General features: G+C 38.6%; 1 pseudogene; it reads right to left on the minus strand.

Annotated features, from left to right (window-relative positions):
* Positions 1 to 5,533: 5,533 nt before the first annotated feature.
* On the minus strand, positions 5,534 to 6,296 carry LOC103256052 (annotated as a pseudogene).
* Between the last annotated feature and the right edge of the window lie 1,324 nt (positions 6,297 to 7,620).

Below are 7,620 nucleotides of genomic sequence, written 5' to 3' on the forward strand. Positions count from 1 at the left end.
ATGTTACTCTGTTCTTTGTTTCTGTGATAGATCACTGAGTATGATAGACTCTAAATCCATCCAACTTGCTGAAAACTCCATGTTTGTCCTTCTTTATGCTTGCATAATATTCCATTGTGTATATGTACCACATTTTTTTAATCCAGTCCAACTTTGATGGACAGCATGGTTGGTTCCATGTTTTCGCTATTGTGAATAGAGCTACAACAAATATGTGTGTGCAAGTATCCTTTTTGTAGAATGATTTGAGTTCCTCCGGGTATCTGCTCATTAAAAGGATTGCTGGGTCATATGGAAGATCATTTTCTAGTTCTTTCAGAAATCACCACACTGTCTTCCAAGGAGATTGCACTAGTTTGCATTCTCACCAGAAGTGTAGAAGCGCTCCTTTTTCTCTGTATCCTTGCCAGCATCTGTTGTTTGTTTTATTAATGATGGTCATTCTTACTGGGGTTAGGTGGTATCTCAATGTGGTTTTGATTTGTATTTCTCTGATGATTAGCTGAGCACCTTTTCATGTGTCTTTTGGCTGCCCATATATCTTTTTTTGAGAAGTGTGCATTCATGTCTTTTGACCACTTTTTAATGTTTTATTTTTCTTTCAGTACATTTGAGTTCCTTGTAGATGGTTAGGCCTTTGTCAGATATACAGTTGGCAAATATTTTTTCTCACTCTGTGGGCTCTCCCCCCACTCTCTTGATGGTTTCTTTTGTTTTGAAGAAGCTTTTCAGTTTGATGAGGTCCCACTTGCCTATGTTATTTCTTATGGCATGGGCACTTGGGGTTTTGATCAGGAATTGGTTGCCAGTTCCAATTTACATAAGGGTGTCTCCTGCATTTCCTAAGATTCTTATAGTTTGAGGTTTTATGTTTAGATATTTGATTCGTTTTAATTTATTTTTGTGTATGGTGATAAGTAGGGGTCCTGTTTCAATCTTCTGCATGTGGTCAACCAGTTTTCCTAGCACCATTTACTGAACAGGTTTTCCTCTCCCCTGTGGTTGTTGCTGGAGGCTTTGTCAAAGATGAGTTAGATAAGAAATTGAGGCCTTGCTTCTGGAATCTCTATCATGTTCCATTGGTCTGTATGCCTGTTCTTGTATCAATACCAGACTGTTTTGACTATTGTAGCCTTGTAGTAAAGTTTGAAGTCTGGAAGTGTGATACCTCTTGCTTTGTTTCTTTTGTTAAGGATTATTTTGGCTGTACATGGTTATTTATGTTTTCATATGAATTTCTGTATTGTCATTTCCAGGTCGGAGAAGAATAATGTTGGTAATTTAATGGGTATTGCATTGAATCTGTAGATTGCCTTTGGTAAGACGGACATCTTTTTTTTTTTAGAAAGCAAGATTTTTTGAGAGGACAGAAAAGCTCCTACAGTGGGAAAGGACCTGAAGGTGTTTCCCAGGGCAGATATCATAACAATGATGATTCTTCCTATCCATGAGCATGGAATATTTTTCCATTAGTTTGTGTCTTCTTGGATTTCTTTGAGCAGTGTTTTGTAGTTCTCATTGTGAAGGTCTTTCACTTCTCTGATTAGGAAGATGCTGAGATATTTCATTTTTTGGTGGCTATTATAAATGAGATTGTGCTTTTTATTTGGCTTCCCACCTGCTTGTTGTTGGTGTATAAGAATGCAACTGTCCTTTGCACACTTATTTTGTATCCTGACACTTTGCCAAAGTCCTTTATCAGTGAAAGCAGGTTTTTGACAGATTCTCTTGAATTTTCAAGGTATAGGATCATATTGTTGGCAAAGAGGGATAACTTAACTTCCTCTTTTCCTATATAGATATGCCTGATTTCCTTCTCTTGTCTAATTGCCCTAGCTAGGACTTTCAACACAATGATACATTAGAGGGATGAGAGTGCACAGCCTTGTCTTGTTTCAGTTTTCAGAGGAAATGTTTCCAGTTTCTGTTCATTCAGCAATATGCTAGCTGTGGGCTTATTGTAGGTGGCACTTACCATTTCGAGGTATATTTATTCTATACCTGTGTGTTTGAGGGTTTTTATCAAGAAGGGATGCTGGATTTTATCAAAAGCTTTTTCTGCAGCTAATGAGATAATCATGTGCTTCTTGTTTTTACATCTGTTGATATATTTAATTACATCTATGGTCTTGTGGATATTGGACCATCCCTGCATCCTGGGGATAAAGTCTACTTGGTCATGGTGGATGATTTTTGAGATGTGTTGTTGGATCCGATTTGCTAGAATCTTGTTGAGGATTTTTGCATCTATGTTCATAAAGGATATTGGCCTGTAGTTCTCTTTTTCTGTTGGATCTTTACCCCGTTTGAGTATCAGTGTGATGTTAGCTTCATAAAATGATTTGGCGAGAATTCCATCTTTCCCAGTTGCCTGGAATATTTTCATTTGGATTGGTATCAGCTCTGCCTTGCACGTTTTGTATAATTCTGTTGGAAAGCAGTCCGGTCCAGGGGTTTTGTTTGTAGTTAGTTTTCTTATAACAGAGTCAATTTCCTGGGTTGTTGTTGGTCTATTTAGTGTCTCAATGTCTTCTTGTTTCAACCTTGGGAGGTTGTGTGATATCTGAAAGTCCTCCATTTCATTTAGGTTATCAAGTTTGTATCCATACAGGTGTGCATAGTAATCCCTGATAATCTTCTGTATTTCTTTGGGGTCAGTTGTGAATTGATCTTTTGTATTTCTGGTTGTGTTTATTTGGGCTTTTTCTCCCTTTTTCTTGTTTATTCTGGCTAAGGGTCCATCAATCTTGTTAAGCCTTTCAAAAAACCAGCTTTTTGTTTCGTTGATGTTTTCTACATTATTTTTGTCTTTATGTCTCATATTTGGGTTTTTTCTTTCTCTTATGCCAGTACCAAACTTTAATTACTGTATCCTAAAATTTTGAAATCAGGAAGTAGGAGTGACCTTGCTATTCTATTTCAAGATTGTTTTGGGTATTTGGGGTTCCTTTAAATTCTATGTGAATTTTAGGATTTGCTTCTCTATTTTCTCAAAAGAAAGGCAGTTGGGATTTTGATAGAGATTGCATTGAATCTGTAGATCAATTTGGAGAGTACTGGTGTCTTTCGCTCCCTTCAGATCTAGTAACATTTTTTTTACGTATCTAGGCATTCCAATGATGGATGCATATATGTTTATAATTCTTATATTATTTTGCTTAATTGCTTCCTTTATTATTATATAAAGTCTTTTAATGGGTCTCTTTTTAAAGCCTTTAATTTGAAGTCTATTTTGTCTGATATAATTGTCACTACTCCAACTCATTTTTGGTTTTCATTTACATGGAATATCTTTATTCATATATATAAAGATGTGGGGCACAATTCAGGATTAGGTATACAAGTGGACATCATACAGGTAAATTTTGGGCCTCCCTTTGGTCCCCACTTTGCCTGGTTTGAAACCAGGTACACTTATTGATGTTGTGTCCCCCCACTACTGCTAATACCTTTCTTATACTATTATGGTAAACATTCAGGGTTTGCTTATGATTTAAAACATTTTGGTACTCTGCTATTTGTTTCAGTGATATATCACTGAATATTAATGACCCTAATCTGTCCAAGTTGCTGCAAAGTCCATATCTTTTTCTATTCCCTTCACTTTCTGTCTATGTGTACCTTTGCAGATAATGTACATTTCTTTTGGGCAGCAAACGATTGAGTCTTGTGTTTTTATCCATTTAGGCAATCGATTTTAATACATTTATACTCAAGGTTTTATTGGATGAGAACTTTTACAATTTTATTGATTGTTTTCTGGTTGTCTTGTTTACTCTTATACATCATTTGTTCCCATTTCCTCTCTTATTGTTTATTTTTGTATAATAGTTGGGTGTTTTTCTATAATGATAAGATTTTGTTTCTCTCTTCTTTGTGCGTCAGCTCTACCAGTGAGTTCTATGGTTACTCATGTTTTCATCATAGTGGTTATTGTCTTTTTTACTAACAGATGTGGGACTTTCTGAGCATTTCTTGTAAGGGCACTGTATTAGTATAAATTGTCTTATATTTTACTTGACTGTAAAAATGGGCATAAATGATTTATTAGTTTTATTTCTGCAGCAGCATTTCTAGTCTCTATACAGTCAGAGTTCACACAGGGCCCTTCTCCTGGCTGTCTAACCATGAGGACTCCTCCAGAACAAAGTGAGCAGCTGTTTCACTCATCAACCAACATCCTGCATCTCATTTCAGCTTAAAACAACCCTACAAGAACATGCCGGAAAAGGACTCTAAGAATCGTCATCAGTCACACGAGCGGCTGGCCTTGCCATAGTGACATCACTGCCACAAAACCCTGGGAGGCCACAGAATGGAAGGAGCCCACATAAACAGCACACCTGAGCAAGAACACACACCACCACAAAGGGTGCCAAGGGGGTAAGTCGTTATTTACCTTGACATGCTTGGTGGAGAAAAGCCAGGGGTGAGCAATGGGGGTGGGAAGTCCTGGTCATAATCTATTAGCAAAAACAGTAATACAAATTTTAAAAACCCAGAAGCAACAATGCCACTTTTAACCTTTTTATTTCCAATATAGAAGCACTGTGTTCTTCCAGGAACTTACCACAAACACAAACCATTGATGTTCTGTGGCCTGTTAAATCCTTGTACTAAAATCCAAATTACTGATTGGTACAAATATCAGACCAAATGTGCTATCCAAAACACACCTATGTTACACTGTGGACCAGGGACCTGGGTGTTGCTAAAAAGTATGATAAAATGTAAACAAAATTTTTTTTTACAAAGCTTAGAATTAAAGGCAGTCTTTTACCCAGATTTCTTTCCAGATAGTAAAATTCTAAAATGGGTCATTAACTGTTCACAAGCAACTCATATTTGGACTTGCGGTTTAAAACCTCCAGTTTGAAAAGGCGTTCTGAACATCTGACTTCCAAAACAGGCTGAATGGGTCCATGTAATTCTCATGCCCAAATGTTCATTTTAACTGAAGAGCAGTCACATTATAAATACAATTCACTTGGGTCAAGCACTCTTATTAAACTGGAGAAAATTATGTCACCCCCATCACAACCCACAAAGAAAAGACTGCCAATGGTGTGAGTGTGTGTGTGTATACACATGTATCTTTCCACATGTGTACATATTACATATGTATACTCATGCACACATACAGGTAGATATAGATACTCGCATCTCATAAAAGCAAAAACAAAAATACCCAACTATGCTTGCATTGGGGCAGCAGAATAAGAGAATGTCAGGGTGAAGGGGAAAAGGTTAAGATCTATGACAGATCAGATGACCATATACTAGCTTCACTTTTACCAACCTGCCTGGGACTCCCAACAGGCAGACAGACTTCTTCTGAGGAAGAAGTTCTCACACAAAATGCTTCATGTCTACATGAATGTGTACTATTCAGAAGGAAACCAGTTCTTCTGGCGGAGATTGTGGGTTTGCAGGGACAGTGAAGCTTTCATTAAAATGGAAAGTCATCAAGACTTCATGTCTACAAATTACATATTTAGTAGTTCCACAAATTTGGCAGGGCCCGTGATGACATCTAGGATGTGCGCACCAAATTGTAGACATAACTATGGAAATCTCCATCAAACTTGATGAATAGATGGAGAGCTTGGCCTCTATCTGTCAGATGACCATGCCGGTCCTTTTCAAGCCATCTTCTTTGGCATATTCCACCTGTTTGACTACCAGCTCTCCACAACTTCCCCTGGCTCCATTTCTGCTGGAGGCGAGTCACTGAGAACGGTCATAATGTGCAGGTCACCTGTAATCATCTAGAAGCTGGTACATGTGCAAGACAGGGTCTCTCTCATAGGTAATGTAGAACCACATTTTCATACAGGTACACACACTAAGATCATGTCCTATCTTTAGAACCACCCTCTGACGCAAACATATGTTCTACCACCTTGCCAATCCTTGTGTCTGCCAAGTGTGCATCACTGATTTGAGATGTTGCAGTTCTATCAGGGAGAACTTCAAGTGTAGAAACTCACCTTTATTAAATTATAATCCATAAACAGTTAAATCCATCATGTTTTATAAGATACAGAGAAGGAGTTACAGGCACCTGGTCCAGAATGGTTCCTTTCCACTGGGCGACAGGACTGGTCCCCTCCTTCCACCCATACTGAATCCTGCAGCCTACGATGTTGTCGGGACTGGGAAACAGGGTTGCTCAGCCCCACACTGCTCTGATGCTTTTTGTGAGATGTCGTCTTCATGATGTTTGCAGACACTCTAGCATGGTCTGCATCAGCTCTGGACCACTGGACAGATGTCTTTCTGAATGGGACCTTCATTCATTCATCTGCCGGACTATGGTGAAACTTCAATATTCTAATATTCTCCAATTTGAAACTTTTCACAGAATGTTAGGATTTTTTTTTATCTATAAGAACATTAAAAACTGGACTCCAATCCCTTCTGGCTTATAGCGTTTCTGTAGAGAAGTCTGAAGTCGTTCTGGTTGATCTTCCCCAATAGGTAGTCTGACCTTTCTGTCTTGCTGCATTTAGGATTTTTTCTTTCATAACTAATTTGTGTGGATGAATTACTGTGTATTTGGGGGTTGGTATTCCCATGTCACACCTTACAAGAGTGCTCTGAATCTTGTCTTGAATGGTTGGGTCTCTGGCAAGATGAGGAAAGTTTTTTTGGATGACCTGATAGAATGCTTGTCCAAGGTATTCTTCCATCTCCCTTCTTGGTTCAGGGATACCAATCTGGCATAGGTTCAGCTTCTTTATATAATTGCACATCTCTTAGAGGATTTACTTCTTCTTTTTGAGATGTTTTGCTATTTTTTAACAGATTGGGTTAATTCCATATATTGGTCTTCAAGCTTTGAGATTCTTTCTTCTGCTAGGATAATCTGCTCCCTATGCTTGTCAGTTTGTTACTTATTTTGAGAATGGAACTACTTCCATTATTTCATGATATTCTTTTTTGAAATTGGCCATCTCCTTTACAATTTCATTGAGTTTTACTTCTTGATTCTCCTGATTCTTATTCATTTTTCCATCCAAGCTTTGATTTTTGTAGCTGTCATCTGATCAAGTCATTCTCAGAGGTTTCCATTGTTTGTGCTCTGAGGATTATTTGAGGGTGCTGTCTCTTTAGTGCTCTGGGGATTACCTGTGTTTTTCCATTGATTTTTCCTCATTTGCGAGGGATCTCTTTTCCTTCTTTATAATTCCGTTACTCAGTGAGAGAGGGAGAAGTATTCATTTCTGCCACTTCTTACACCCTGTGGTTACATACCATAATTGCAGGTTCTCATTCTCTCTCTGCCAAACTCATCAAACCTGTTTTCAACATGAGTAAAGCTTCCTATTCTTTCCAAGTCTGAAACAGGTCAGGGGGTGGACCATCTGGAGTCTGCACCTGACATTGCTTTCGGGTCACTGTGTGTACCAAGAGTCTCCTGCTGGGTGCAGAATGGATCAGTGGCTGGGCCTCTACTCTCAGCCCTGCTCAGCACAAGTGGTGTTGGTCTGCTTCTCCACCGGCTGCTGGTGGCATGTGTACTAGCCAAGTTCAATCTGTATGTAACTCTCTTCCTGCCTGGAAGAGGCTGTCAAGGCAACAATGTCCAGTGGGCATAGCTGTTCCCTCTTTTGAGCT

Source organism: Carlito syrichta, unplaced genomic scaffold, assembly GCF_000164805.1.
Source record: "Carlito syrichta isolate Samal-C Ts95f unplaced genomic scaffold, Tarsius_syrichta-2.0.1 Scaffold288875, whole genome shotgun sequence".
NCBI classification, from domain to species: Eukaryota; Metazoa; Chordata; class Mammalia; order Primates; family Tarsiidae; genus Carlito; species Carlito syrichta.